This window comes from Apium graveolens, chromosome 1 (assembly GCF_009905375.1).
Source record: "Apium graveolens cultivar Ventura chromosome 1, ASM990537v1, whole genome shotgun sequence".
NCBI lineage: Eukaryota > Viridiplantae > Streptophyta > Magnoliopsida > Apiales > Apiaceae > Apium > Apium graveolens.
The window spans coordinates 125,498,641-125,513,646 of NC_133647.1; positions in this window are offsets into that span (position 1 = coordinate 125,498,641).

Genomic DNA, 15,006 nt, shown 5'->3' on the forward strand with positions numbered 1-15,006 from the left:
AATCAAGAATTATGATTGGGATATTCTTTATCATTCAGGGAAAGCCAATGTGGTGGCTGATGCCCTTAGTAAAAAGGAGAGACTCAAGATAATAATGTCTTTGGGAGAGTTTATAAGAGATTTTGAGAAAATGGAAATAGAAGTGAAGGTAACCGGAGCCGGTACCGAAAAGCTGTTTGAGATTGCAATACAGACCGAATTTTTGGAAAAGAACATATTGTGCCAGAAAAAGTGATGAATGAAGGCAGAGAGTCAATAACTGGAGAAGAGATCCATACCGAGAAAGATGATAAGGGGATAGTGAGGTGTTCCTACAGAAATTGGGTTCCAAAAGTTCAAGAGCTTAAGGATGAGAACTTAGATGAGAGCCATGGTTTGAGGAATAAGATTTAGGGCAAACCCTGAATGTGATAGTCAGGGAGGTTGCCATCAAGAAAGAAAGAACCCATAACATAATAGAGTGGAAAACAAGGTTTTTAATGTATAAGATAACCCCGATTATGGGAGAAGGTTGAAACATTTCATACTAAGGAAACAGAAAGTCGAGTAAGGAAAGGAGATCCGAGACAGTACTCCTATACGGCAATTTATGGACCTGTCTAGACAGAACTTAGACTATTATCCCCAACCACCACCCTGAGGAAACAATGCGGTGAGAAATTCTTTCAGGGCTTTTAAGTCGCTAAGCCCTTAGAGTTCTAAGGAACAAGCTGAACCAGTCGAGGCAAGAGCCTGGCTAAAGGAAATATAGGAATCATTTGAGATTCTAAATGATTGACGAATCACAAAAGACTGTTTTTGTCACTTACCCTCCTAAGAGAGAGACCACCTGCTGGTGAAAGGCCAAGGAAGGCACGAAGCAAGAGATTATAATAAACTGATTTAAGTTCAGTCAATTGTTTTCGGGAAAGTAATTCCCAAAGATAAGGAGATAGTGTAAAAGCTTTGGAGCTAGAACAAAAGCGGATGAGTATGATGAATTATGAATCTAAGTTGTAAAAGTTGTCAAGATTCATTCTGAGGACACGAATCCAGAATGACGGGATGTTTGAAATCAATACTTATGTTGTGTTGGTTCATGAAATAAGGATAAGAGAAAGGAAAATAAAAAGAAACTGAAGTGGAAAGGAATATAAAGGCAATAGAGTTTGAGGTATGATAAGGGAGTTGGGTATGAGGAAACCCTAAAGACTCGTAGCAATAGAAATAGAAAAGTATGCATTCGTCAGGATGAGGGTGATTCACCATGAGTTAAAATTGATGGTTGAGGGCATAAGAGATACATATATTTTATCCCCTATAAGTTGGGAGGATTCGAGGAAACCTTGAGATAATTCGAAGGATAAATAATGAGACGCGGATAGACTGAGGAGACAAGAAAGTAAGAAATTAAGAAAATTGGATGAAGGAAGTGACCTTCAAGAAGGTGAATTGTAAGACCGGTGGCATGATACCCAGAAAGGGAGACGCCGGATATGAAAGATATCCTAACATTGAGGTGACTGTTGAGATAAACAACAAAAGTAAATAAGGAATTATTAAGAAGAGGTTCACGTTGAACACGACCAATATCTTCCAGAACATCCTTGTTATCATTACCAAATTAAGCAAGAAAAGCGGATAACCGTTGTTATCTTTTGGAGGCCATATTGATTGACCTCATTTTGAATACAGATGTTATTGTGAAAATTAGGCATATACTATCGAGGTGGGAATGATTGAATAAGACACCCTTATCAGGGATATATGACTTGATTTATCCATGGAAGGATGCATGTACCTTTTTAAAGGTGGAATTAAGGATAGAACATCGGTAACTTAAAATGAATCCTAGGGGAATGCATAAAGGTTGGCATTTCACCCTTAATAGGGATAGTATGAGTTTTGACAGTATGAATTGGAAAGGATTAAGATAATAACAACCTGTAAGAATCAGTGGAGAAATTTTTCAGAAGTATATAGACAACGATTCTGGTATTAATAAATGGTATCTTGATATGCCCTGTATCTAGGGAATACAGGAGGAACGATTCAAGAATAACCTTAGAGGTTTTACAAGGAGAAATGTAATATTCAAAATTCTCAAGAATAGAAATGTTGATAAAGGAAATATGACGTAATTATAATGATGCCAAGTGAGGCACGTGTTAAACCACGAGAAGGTATGGATCGAACCAGTAATGGTCGAAATTGTTCAGGGCAATTAGGACTTAAGATAAAAGATGTTCTAATTATGATTGAGAGTCAGTCATGACAGTGATTAACCTCTAAAGACTGAGGCAATAACTTATGGAAAAATGGTAATATTTTTTTACTCATCAGATTTTAAGGAAAACATCTTCACATAAGCTGTGATTGAAATAAGGTAGAAAATTTATTTGGAGGTGGTTAAAATGACATTGACTGTAAGGAAATTTTACTATCAGGAAAGGCCAAAGAGGTGGCCGACACTTTAAAGGTAAGAGGATAATTATAGGCGCTTGTGCCAAAGGAATACAGTGATGATGGTTAAAGCTATGCAGGTTGTATTATGGTTTAGAAGATTAACATTCCTTCTGATGACTGTGCAATACCCAACCGTAATAGTAGTTGGTAAAGGTTTAATTCGTGTAATCTCCATGAGCGGGCTATCTATCTCAGAAGGTACTATCTTGAGAATAATCCAGGACCATGTTTCAAAAAGGACTAGATGAACCCTTGAGTTAAGTCTTCTATTTAAGGCATACGATTAAGAATGGTATTAACCTGCTATCGTTGCTTTGACTGAAACTCTTCTGCAATTTTATCTACTTCATGTCATGAAAGTACGTCAGAGTTTGGAGTGTTCTTCATGAATTATGATTGGTGATTATGTTAACTCCTTAGAAGTATTCTATACGACATGTATGGACTCCGTATGGTTAGATATTAAGATTTCATGGAAAGTGAATGACGGCAGTAGGTCAGTGGTGGACCATAGTAATGCAACAATGATTCTGCAAGTAATGAGCTGATTACAACCGTGAGAGTTGTATTGGAATGGATGTTGAGATTGAGTACCACTAATCGGGTCGTGGTAGGGTATAAGTTATCATTGATAGACTAATTAAGTAGAGTATCTACCTATTGAATATTTATTCCCTCTTATGAAAAGAGAGTCGTACTACTATATGAGGAAGGTTACGGTACAAGCATAGAATTCTAGTAACGATGATGTCTAGAATGAGATCCCAGATTCGATTTTCGATATTGAGGGAGTTTCAAAGGTGATTGTGTATAAGCTCGAGGAAGAGCATGGGTCCATAGAATGATGGACGGAATAACAAAAATATTTAGGCATGTGAAATACGATGCTATAATACTTGATGTTGATATAAATACATATATGTTTTGTTCTCCTATGATAAACCTCTATAGTTCAGAGGTAGATTCCAAGCCAGATATTTTGTGGCAGTATATTTTATATATACAATTATCTTCAGTTCGTCCTTTTCTCTTCTTTTCATTTCATGTAAGCTGAGAAAACAACCCTTCCAGAAGGGGAGGTATTGCCGAATGACTATCTATCTGTGTGATAGAAGCCTAGTAGGATACCACATGTTGTTTAATTGCTTGTCAAGTACTAAAGGCCGGCCACCTTCTGTACTAACTATGCAATGAAACAAGTGTTCATGATCATAGTGATCTCTCAACAAATTCCATTACTTCTATATGATTGATCAAACTTTGGGAAATAAAAACAACTGAAAAAGAAGTAGTATCAGTACGGTGGTATTCCGATTATAACGCGTTCGTGATACTAAGGTTGACGTGGTTATTAAAAGGTTATAGAACGCTAACGAGCAAAAGTATAACCAGTATAATATTAGGAACGGAAGGTAGTAGCGATTACGAACTGGAAAAGAATGGGTATTGAGAAGCAAAAGCTCTAATGCTAAAAGCTATAATGAGAGTCTGTGCAATAGACTTGAAAGAAATTGGAATGATCACTTAACACGGATTGAGTTTTCTTATGACAATAGATCATATGTCAGTATTGAGGTATCGCCTTATGAGATCCTTGAGGGAAGACAATGTCGATCTCCCTTATGTTAGGATGAAGTTGTAGAGCGCAAGATGCTCGGACCCGCAGTAGTCCAAAGGACCAGGGATATAATAGATCTAATCAGAGGACGGCTGGTAGTAACCCAAGATGGACATAAGAGGTATGCTGATTTGACTCAAAAGGACAAAGAGTATGAAATAGGGGACCTAGTAATATTATAGGTATCCCTTGGAAAGGATTGATGAGGTTCGGAAAGAAAGGAAAGCTAAGTCTACAATTTGTTGGACCCTTGGATATATTAAGACGTTTTGGGAAGTTAGCATATGAGCTAGCCCTACCCCCGAACATGTAGCAAGTCATAATGTGTTCCGCGTATCAATGTTAAGGAAGTATAATTCGGATGCCAGATAAATAGGGGCATATGAGCGCATAGGCATGCAACCAGACATAACCTATAGGGAGCAACCAGAAAGGGTTATAGATCGAAAAGGAACAAGTGCTTAGGAGAAGGGTTATCAAACTAGGCAGAGTGTGGTGGTAGGACCACAATGTGGGAAAATTTACTCGAGAGTTAGAAAGTGCAATGCTAAGAGAGTATCCCTATTCATTTTCTATCTGATTCCGGGACGGAATCCTTTTAAGGAGGGGAGACTGTAATAACCCCAATTTTTGGAAATTTTTGAAACCCTTATGAATAGTGATTTTGCAGATTATGCTGAATGAGAAAACTTTTCATGTCACACTATGTAGGGGTTCTGTTATTGATCTTCTGGGATATTATTAGTACTCTATGTGGTATATAAGTGTATGTAAAGATCGTCAGAATCCAATTCCGAACACTTTGATTTTTGCCGGAAATCCACTAGATATGGAAAGAATTGAGTATAAGGTAACAGGATAAAAATGATTTAAATTAAAGGATTATAAGAGAGGATCATAAAAGGAATATAATGTATTGAGAAAGGTTAATGAAACCCAAGTAATAAGATCCCGGGTATGATCCCTCAAACAATAAACGAAAGCGAAAGTTAAGCGAACCGTATAACAGATCAGCGGTCATTAGGCAAACAATTAGAAGCTAATCAAAGGGATTAGAGGGGATGATGTCATCAAACCAATAGGAAGAGGACAAAGGAGGGAGGGTGACATCACTTGATTATGTAAGCATGACATAAGGGGAAAGAGATGTGGTTGATTTAAAACCACACAAAGTCAAGGTTAGAAAAGTAATTACCCAAAAACAAATCAAAAGCAACCAAGGCAAGCAAAACATATCACAAACACACCAAGCAAGCAAAAAAAATCATTTCCTTTCTTTTTCTTCTTGAAGCTCTCATCCCCTTTTCTTAAAAAATGAAGATCCAAGCTCCACCACTTACTATTTGGCAAGGTATTTATCTAAGCTTCCCCATGGATAGTTACATACTTCCTATAAGTTTAAGCTTCTAATTCCAAGCCAATCTTTTTTTTATAAATCAAGGAAGAAGATGGTGAATAGTACTTCTTGAAATTAATTTTTGTGTTCTTGATTTCTTTGAAAGATCAAGCTTGTAGGAGGTTAGATTAAGGCTTCCATGGGCATTCCAAGGATCTTTCATGGATTAAAAGCTTCAAGAAAGGTATAACTCTTCATGATCTTAGTCTTAAGCTTTGTTGTTTAGATTTCCTAATGTTTAGATGATGGGTTAGTGTAATGGGTGTGTAATCATGTTTAAAGCTTGTTATGAGTAGTTTAGTTGATGAGAGGCATGATTATTGTGTGTTTAGAGATTGGTTGGTTTTGTGATATTTTTGAAGTTGGAAGCCTTGGTTATTAGTTAATAAACTTAAGTAAACTCTTAGTTCATAATTGAGAAATAAGTATGAATTGGTAATATTGAGTTGTTGGGGCTGTTGTAGTATGGTATGGATGGAGTTTTGATTGTGGATTGATTGTGGGTTGAATTGGAATGGTATAAAATTTGGGAAATCGCGTAAACATAGCCGTCATAATGCCCGATTTGCCGTAGACTGTTTTTGTTCTTAACATCAGAACCCTTGAACTCACTGTTAGGTTTTTACCATTGCCATTTTTAGATAGTTCATGTTACGAGCTTCGTTTTGATATGTGGTTCGTTTGATTCCGATGTACGGTTTAGGAGAAACGGTCGTTTTAAGTAACGACGTTTCGCGAACGAATCATTACCCCTCGCCTTACTTTGAAACAAAGGTTAAAGACCTTAAAGGACTAATTGAAGTATGAAACATTTATGTAAGGTGTAATAGGCAGTTGGTAAGACACTTGCGAAAGAATCGCCTTAAAACTCGTAATGGTTAATTTATTAAAAATGGTGGAGCCGAGGGTACTCGAGCGACTTAAGTAAGTCGTTAAGCGCGAAAGCGAACGTTAGGACTCTAAATGGTTAAAGTCTAGTTTCTTAAGCGACCGGGGTTTAATTCCGACTTATGTTGTTGTTCATAGGTTATCGGACCCACTCTAAGCTTAAGTCTATCCGGGAGCCTCAGGCAAGTTTTCTACTCGTTATACTGTTGTTGTGATGTATATGTGTATATGCATGATCTTGTGATAAATGCATATTTGTTATTAGCAAATTCTTGCGATATATTGTAGCATGTGATATGGTATATATGCATGCCTATTTCGTATTCTTGATTTATATATCTGTTGGTTCAAATGCTTATTAGTTGCATAATACCTATGCTAGAGATAAGCGGTTTTTGCGTATACCCTTAGTATAGGGGATCAAAAAGGTGAAATATTTTCTAAAACCGGGAGGCGAGGCTCCCGAGTATAATATATATATATATATACATATATATATATATATGAATAGTTTTTAAAACTATTAATCGAATAAGATTTATTCGATAACTTTATATTATTTATTGAATATTATTTGAATATTCATTCGAGGGCTTATGACTCAGTTTATTTTATTAATTGAATATTATTTGAATATTCATTCGAGGGCTTATGACTCAGTTTATATTATTTAATGAATATTATTTGAATATTCATTTGAGGATCTATGACTCCGATTATTGCTGAGTTATATTCTTTATTTTATTAAAGAATAAGGTGTCGATAATCAAACTTATTTTTGATTATTCAAATAAAGATAGTACTTTCGTATAAGTATATCTTTGGTTATTTAATAATCATTTCAAGTATAAGTCTTACAACTTCTACTTCAATTATTTGTATAAAGATTATTCTTTATGGGAATATTATTTAAATAATAATATTCAGATATTTTCTAAATATATTGGGACAGATTTACTTCATTAAATCAGCATTACTCCAAACACTCTTTAAAGTATTTTCGAGTCTTTAAAATGATTTTTAAAAGTTAGAGCGGATCCCAAAACTCATTTTTATATTTAAGATCTTCCTTTTAAAGGGGATTTAAACACTCGCTCAAAACCTGAGGGATCCGGCTCTGTGGTGTATTTTATATTCGCAACGAGGTTGCTGTTTTGGTAAATGAATTGATTACTTACCCAACGTTCGGGAAGTAAGTCCATCTATCGAGTCGGCATAAGCAACATGGGCTCAGTGGGCGTCCATGATAGTGTAAGTGGCTCAGTGGGAGTCCATCAAATATGTAAGTGGCTGAGTGGCAGTCCAGCATAAGGTCCTATTGCGACCAGGGTGATGACCAGTGGGGAATTCGTCAATCTACTAGTAGAAAAGGTTACTTATTGGTATCTTTGCCTGATCAGCAAGATATCAGGTTTATGCCAAAATTCTTTCCTTTCCAAATTTATTGGATATTGCAATTCTGTTCATACTTTACATGACAGAGGTTTTCAGGAAACGTATATATATATATAGGTGTATATATATATCGGGACTTAATGAAGTATCTCGTAACTTCATTATTTATAGTGATATTCAAAGATTTAATCTATTCAAATCTTGTCTTGTAGTCTCATCTATGTGATGAACTGTTGAAAGCTCATTATAACTTGAACGGTGGTAGTTCAAGTAGTATTTGGAAAAGATATAAGTATATTGGAGTATCTTGTAACTTCAACTTTTAAACTTATATCTAGTAAATGATTATCTTATGCATAACAAAGATTTTCAGAAAAACGTTGAGACAAGGTTAGATATATGAGATCACCTTGCAACGATATTTTTATACAGTTATAAACTGGAACTCTGTGTATATTATACATGTCAGAGGATTTCAAAGATTGTGAAAAGTATATATATATATGTATATATATATACTGAATATTTTGCGACTTGGTCGTGTTAAGAATTCAGCTTGGTTCATTTCTTTTGACCAAGACTTTCATGAGTACTATGAGTATGCTCATATATTGTTAATCAGTATACATATTATTTTGGTGGGCTTGTTGCTCACCCTTGCTTTCTTCTTTCATCACACAACATCAGATAGACAAGATGAACAGGACCAAGCTCCCAATTCGCGAGCGGATAGGAAACGTTCCGCAGTTTCCTATAGGCGTTGATGTCGCTGTAGCTGAGGTAAGAGCTACCAATAGTCTAGGCTTTCAACTTTTGATGTACCAGATTTATGTATATTTATGAATTTTAATAATGGCAAAGAAATGTAAATTTATTCAGAAACCCTTTTAAGGTGTATTGGCATATAATTTTGGAATAAAATGACTCGTGTTATTTTTGGATATTCATCTCTGAGACTATAACTTGTGGTGTGTGTGTTTATTGTGGGGTCACAATACAGAGTAGTTGATTGTTTATTAAGATTGAGTGTTATTAAGGGAAATGGAACTCGTGATAACCCGGATCCCCGACCCCGGATTTGGGGGTGTTACAAGCACTGAACCCTAAACCCTGGTTCCAGTTATTGATCTTGAGCCGTAAACCTTATTCTTTCTAAACCATTGATTGTCGTGCACCCAGATACGATACTGCTCCACAAATACATACAAACTAAATATCAAACACTGAACCAGATTGCTTATACACTCAAACCATTGTATCCTATACTTTGAAAGGCCAAATCCTTGAAACATTATTTCCTTTGCTATCTAATTCTTTCATTACCTAGCATCCATGCTTTGAAACTGCCATATTGATCCCTATGCAGATTGAAACCATTTTCATTATTGAACGTCCAATGTTGTTAATGATGATGTTTATTATTTATTACTGCTTATTCTGTTATTATATTAGAATTGGATTGTTTTTATAAAATTGTGGACCAGATTCGTGGTCAGACCATATAATGGTCAAGTTAGGCCAATGTGTGCCTTGGATCCAGTAGTTAGAGCAGTGATGTGTGCTTTGCTCGGGGTTAGTGCGTGACTGATCAGCACCCTAACCTTGGTTTTTAAAATAAAAGTATAATATCCAATTCTAAATCATAATTCATTATTCACTTGATATCGTAACCATTTTCACCTGATGATCATTATTTTCAGTTTTATCATTGTGACTTGCTGAGCTAGTTAGCTCATTTGTGCGATGTTGTTTATGTTCTTTTCCAGTTAAGAAGGAACAGGTTGGTAACGAAGATCCCCAGTCCGGCGCGAGAGCTAGGGGTTCAGGTTGATCGAGCTAAGCTAGTAGGCTTCTTTTGGGATAATTTGAGTTTGTAAAAGTTGTAATAATGTTTAATACTCAGTGTTGAGTTGGAATAGTTGGGATTTGAACGGTTTATAATATAAGTGTGTGTTTGGCTTGTGTGCATACTTTAACCTGTTGCGGCCCGTGGTAGTTGGTAATTAGGGTCACTGCATATTATTGTTATCTTTATTATTGTTATAAGCAGGTTATTAATAAGGTGTGTGTGTGGACCCCAAACTTCTGACCCGGGTTTGGAGGGCGCCACAGGTTTGGTATCAGAGCTACAGGTTATAAGTCACTGACACAAGCCTAGATTGACGAAAATGGGTAGAGGGTTAGGATTAGAAGTAAGGAATAGAAAGATAGAACGTCAAGAGGTTGAGTGCTATGGTATAACAGGTATTAGTGTCATTCGTGTCATGGTTCGAGATTCTTATATTGCGATATGATTTCAGATAGCAGCGATGGCCGACTCTTTTATCCCCGTATCAGCGGATCACTCAGAGCCTTCAGTTGGAGTACCGTCTTCGGATCCACGTCCTGTTGTTCCACCAGTACTAGCTATTCTACCTCCACCTATGTTGCAGCCCGTACCAGTGCAGGCCATTCCACCCCCAGGCATGAGGCCACCTATCAGAGGACCCCCACCTGCTGATTCAGGCTTCACTGGTCATTCAGTTACAGGAGTACCTTTCCAGTTCTCTTCTTATCATGTCCCATATCATCAGTTTGAGGCTTGCCTTATGGAGCATCGATTCCTACAGGGTCAGATTCAGGAGTTACTACATATCATGCGTACCAGAGAGGTCGGGAGTGGTGAGAGGCGACTTAGAGAGAGGCTTCAGGTGTTTCGTAGAGCAGCTGCTGTGAGGATTGCTGAGGCTACACATGAGGTCATCACCCCAAATTTCCTAGTGGAGTGGGCTATGTGGGTTCTAGAGGAGCTTGAGGAGATTGGAGGTCCAGACTTGCCATGAGTCAGAGATCCAGAGACAGAGATGTTGAGCAGTGTTATTATGGTTATGTATTATGTACAGTAGTGTGTAGTGTGTATCAATAGACTTTTGGGTTGTATTTATAGACTAGCTATGCTGACTAGTGAGTAGGTTGTTGTACCCTTTTGCTTTTACTTCCGAAGCGTCTTTACGCTTGTACTACCCAAAACTTTTGATCTATATATATCAGTACCTTTTTCCTTTCCAGCACTGTCATTTATTTTATTGCACCTGTGTTATTTTACCTTATTTATTGTACCAGTTAAACCCCTGTGATACCATGTACCCTGTTTTCCATAATTGTTTATATTCTGTAAAGAAGCATGCAATTTACTTAGTTCAACTATTACAACCGTTTTTAAAAAGAGATATTTCTGTTTTAAAAAACATTTTTCTTTTATGCAAAAAAATTGATTTTAAAGCTAAATAAGTTGTTTGATTCTTTACAGAAAAATGCCTCCCAGAAAAAATACCCGCACTAACACCTAGAATGAAGAAACCAACAACAACAATAACAACCAAGATGATACAAACCAGAATGCAAACCCAGGACCTATAGACCCAGCAATAGCCCAGATTCTTCAAATCTTGGCCCAACAAACAGTTCACCTGGCACAATAACAACAAAGACATACCAATCCCCAGGTAACTTTCAAAACTTTTCAGGCAGTAAACCCACCAGAATTCAAGGGTTCCTTAGAACCGATCGAAGCAAATGTTTGGTTAAAGGAGATAGAGAAGGCATTTTCCTTAGTAAAATTAAAGGACGAACAGAAGGTTGAGTTTGCAAGTTACTATTTGAAGAATGAGGCCACCTATTGGTGGGAGATGGTGAAGACATTGGAAAGTACATATGTTATTACTTGGGAGAGGTTTAAGGAATTGTTTTTAGAAAAGTATTTTCCTCAGTTTGTCCAGGATCAGATGGAGTTGAAGTTTTTAGAACTAAAGCAAGGAAACATGTCGGTGACAGATTATGAGAGTAAGTTTGAGGAATTGTCAAGGTATGTGTCGTCGTATGTGGATACTGACAGGAAGAAGGCTTAAAGATTCCAGCAAGGTTTGAAACCATGGATCAGAGGGAAGGTAGCCATTTTTGAATTGGATACCTATGCAGGAGTTATACAGAAGGCTATGATTGCAGAGACAGAGAGTGAGATGTCACAAAAGGAGAAAGAAAGCAAGAAAAGGAAATTTGAAGGGAATGAAGGTCAGTCACAACCAGGGAAGTTTCCAAATTTTAAGAAGGGCAAGTTTCAGCCAGGAAGAAATTTTAATTTCAAGAGACAAAATGCAGGCGACGGAAGCCAGGGCAACCGTCCAGTTAATGTGAATCAACCAAATTAGTTGAGGTTAACTTTTCCAGATTGTCAGGTATGTGGAAAGAAACATGGAGGAGTTTGTAATAAGTTGAATGTAGTTTGTTTCAAGTGCAATTAGAAAGGGCACTATTCAAGGGAGTGCCGAAATCATCCAGCAAGAGAGCCAGCAAATAAGGATCAGCATATCCGGAATTCAGCAGTGAAGGTTCCAGCCATTGGATTTACGTGCTTTAAATGTGGGAAGCCAGGACATAAAGCCAGGGATTGCAAGACACCAGCCCCAGTCAGTAATGCATTAAGGATCATGGGATCTACTCCAGCAGTGAATGAGACTCCAAGGGCCAGAGTTTTTGATATGTCTATAAAGGATGCTATCCAGGATACTGATGTCGTGGCAAGTACGCTTAATGTGAATTCTTTATGTGCCAAAGTGTTAATAGATTCTGGAGCAACTCGATCGTTTGTTTCACAAGACCTTGTTAGTAAGTTAAATTGTTCAATTGAGTATTTAAATGAAATAATGACTGTGGAATTAGCAAATCAGGAACGTGTATCTATTAATCAAGTTTGTGGGAATTGTGAGATTGAGATTTCTGGTAGTAAGTTTTGTGTAGATTTGATACCATTTAAGTTAGGAGAATTTGACGTTATCTTAGGAATGGATTGGTTATCTAAGCACGATGCCCAGATAGATTGTCAAAATAAGAAGGTAATGGTGAAAACGCCAGACGAAAGAATAGTAACGTTCAAGGGCCAGAAACAAGTAAAGAAGTTCTTAACGATGATTCAAGCCAAGAAGTTACTACAACAAGGATGCGAGCATTTTGTGGCATATGTGATTGATAGGAGTCAGGAGCCAGTGAAACTTGAAGATATTCCAGTAGTGAATGAATTTCCAGACGTGTTTCCCGACGAGTTACCAGGACTTCCTCCAGATAGAGAAATTGAGTTTGCAATCGACTTAGCACCTAGAACAGAACCGGTATCCAAGGCCCCGTATAGGATGGTGCCCGTTGAGATGAAAGAGCTAGCGAAGCAATTGCAAGAGCTGTTAGAGAAAGGAGTAATCAGACCCAGTGTATCCCTGTGGGGAGCCCCGGTATTATTTGTCAAGAAGAAAGATGGAAGCATGAGACTGTGTATTGACTATAGGGAACTCAACAAGCTTACAATCAAGAACAAGTATCCGTTACCCAGAATTGATGATATATTTGATCAACTGAAGGGAGCCAAGTACTTCTCCAAGATTGATTTAAGATCGGGATATTATCAACTGAAGATTAAGCCATAAGATATACCGAAGACAGCTTTCAGAACAAGGTATAGATATTACGAATTTTTAGTGATGTCTTTTGGATTGACCAACGCCCCGGCAGCGTTTATGGACCTGATGAACAGAATTTTCAAGGAATACTTGGACAAGTTCGTTATTGTGTTTATAGACGATATTTTGATTTATTCAAAGGCGGAAGGGGATCATGCGGAACATCTGAGAACAACTTTGGAGATTTTAAGGAAAAAGGAGTTATATGCTAAATTCTCGAAGTGTGAGTTTTGGCTACAGGAAGTTCAGTTCTTAGGACACATAGTCAGTAATGAAGGGATCAAAGTGGACCCAGCAAAGATCGAGGCAATTACAAACTGGGAAAGACCGAGAACACCCACCGAGGTAAGAAGTTTCTTGGGATTAACGGAATATTATCGTCGATTCGTTCAAAAATTTTCAAGGATTGCAATAACATTGGCAAAGCTTACACGGAAGAATGAAAAGTTTATATGGAATGACAAGTGCGAAGAAAGTTTTCAGAAATTGAAGCAACGATTAATCACAATACCTGTTTTGTCACTTCCAGACGATCAAGGAATTTTGTAATTTATAGCGATGCTTCTCATAGAGGACTAGGATGTGTTCTAATGCAGCACGATAAGGTGATTGCGTATGCGTCAAGGCAATTGAAACCACACGAACAGAAATATCCTACTCATGATTTAGAGCTAGCAGCCATAGTTTTTGCTTTGAAAATTTGGAGACATTATCTGTATGGAGAAAAGTGTGAGATTTTCACGGATCACAAAAGCTTAAAGTACATGTTCACTCAGAAGGAGCTTAATATGAGGCAAAGGAGATGGTTAGAATTGATCAAGGATTACGACTGCTCGATTAATTATCATCCCGGTAAAGCGAACGTTGTAGCAGACGCGTTAAGTCGGAAGGAAAAGTTAAATGTGTTATCGGTACCTGAAGAGATATATAAGGAATTTCAGAAACTAGAATTGGAGATTAAAGTTTGCAGGCCTAATGAAGCAAAAGTGTACAGTATGACTTTTCAGCCGGAGTTGCTAGAGAAAATAAAGAAGTGTCAGGAAGATGTAATGGATCAAGATATAAATCATTTGGTAGGTGAGGAATTGTGCACGCAGAAGGATGATCAAGGTATTCTTAGGTTTTCTTCAAGAATTTGGATTCCACCGGTGACGGAGCTAAAGAATGAAATTTTACAGGAAGCACATAATTCAAGATATTCCATCCATCCAGGGAGTACCAAAATGTACAGAGATTTAAAGGAAAATTATTGGTGGCCAGATATAAAGAGGGAAATTACGGAATGGGTTAGCAGATGTTATACATGTCAGAGAGTTAAAGCCGAAAATCAAAGACCAAGTGGATTGCTACAGCCATTGGAGATTCCAGAGTGGAAGTGGGAACATATTGCCATGGATTTCATAGTTGGATTACCAAGGACAAGGGCTAATCATGATGCCATTTGGGTTATAGTGGATAGACTTACCAAGTCAGCTCATTTTCTGCCTATAAATGAAAGATTTTCACTCGACAAGTTGGTCCATATGTACCTGAAGGAAATTGTAGTTAATCATGGAGTTCATGTGTCTATCGTATCTGATCGAGATCCAAGATTTAATTCAAGATTTTGGAAAAGTTTTCAAGAATGTTTGGGAACAAGACTGAATATGAGTACAGCTTACCACCCTCAGACAGATGGCCAAAGTGAAAGAACGATTCAGATGATTGAATACATGTTACGTGTTTGTGCTATTGATTTCAAAGGAAGTTGGGATGAGCATTTACCTTTGGTAGAGTTT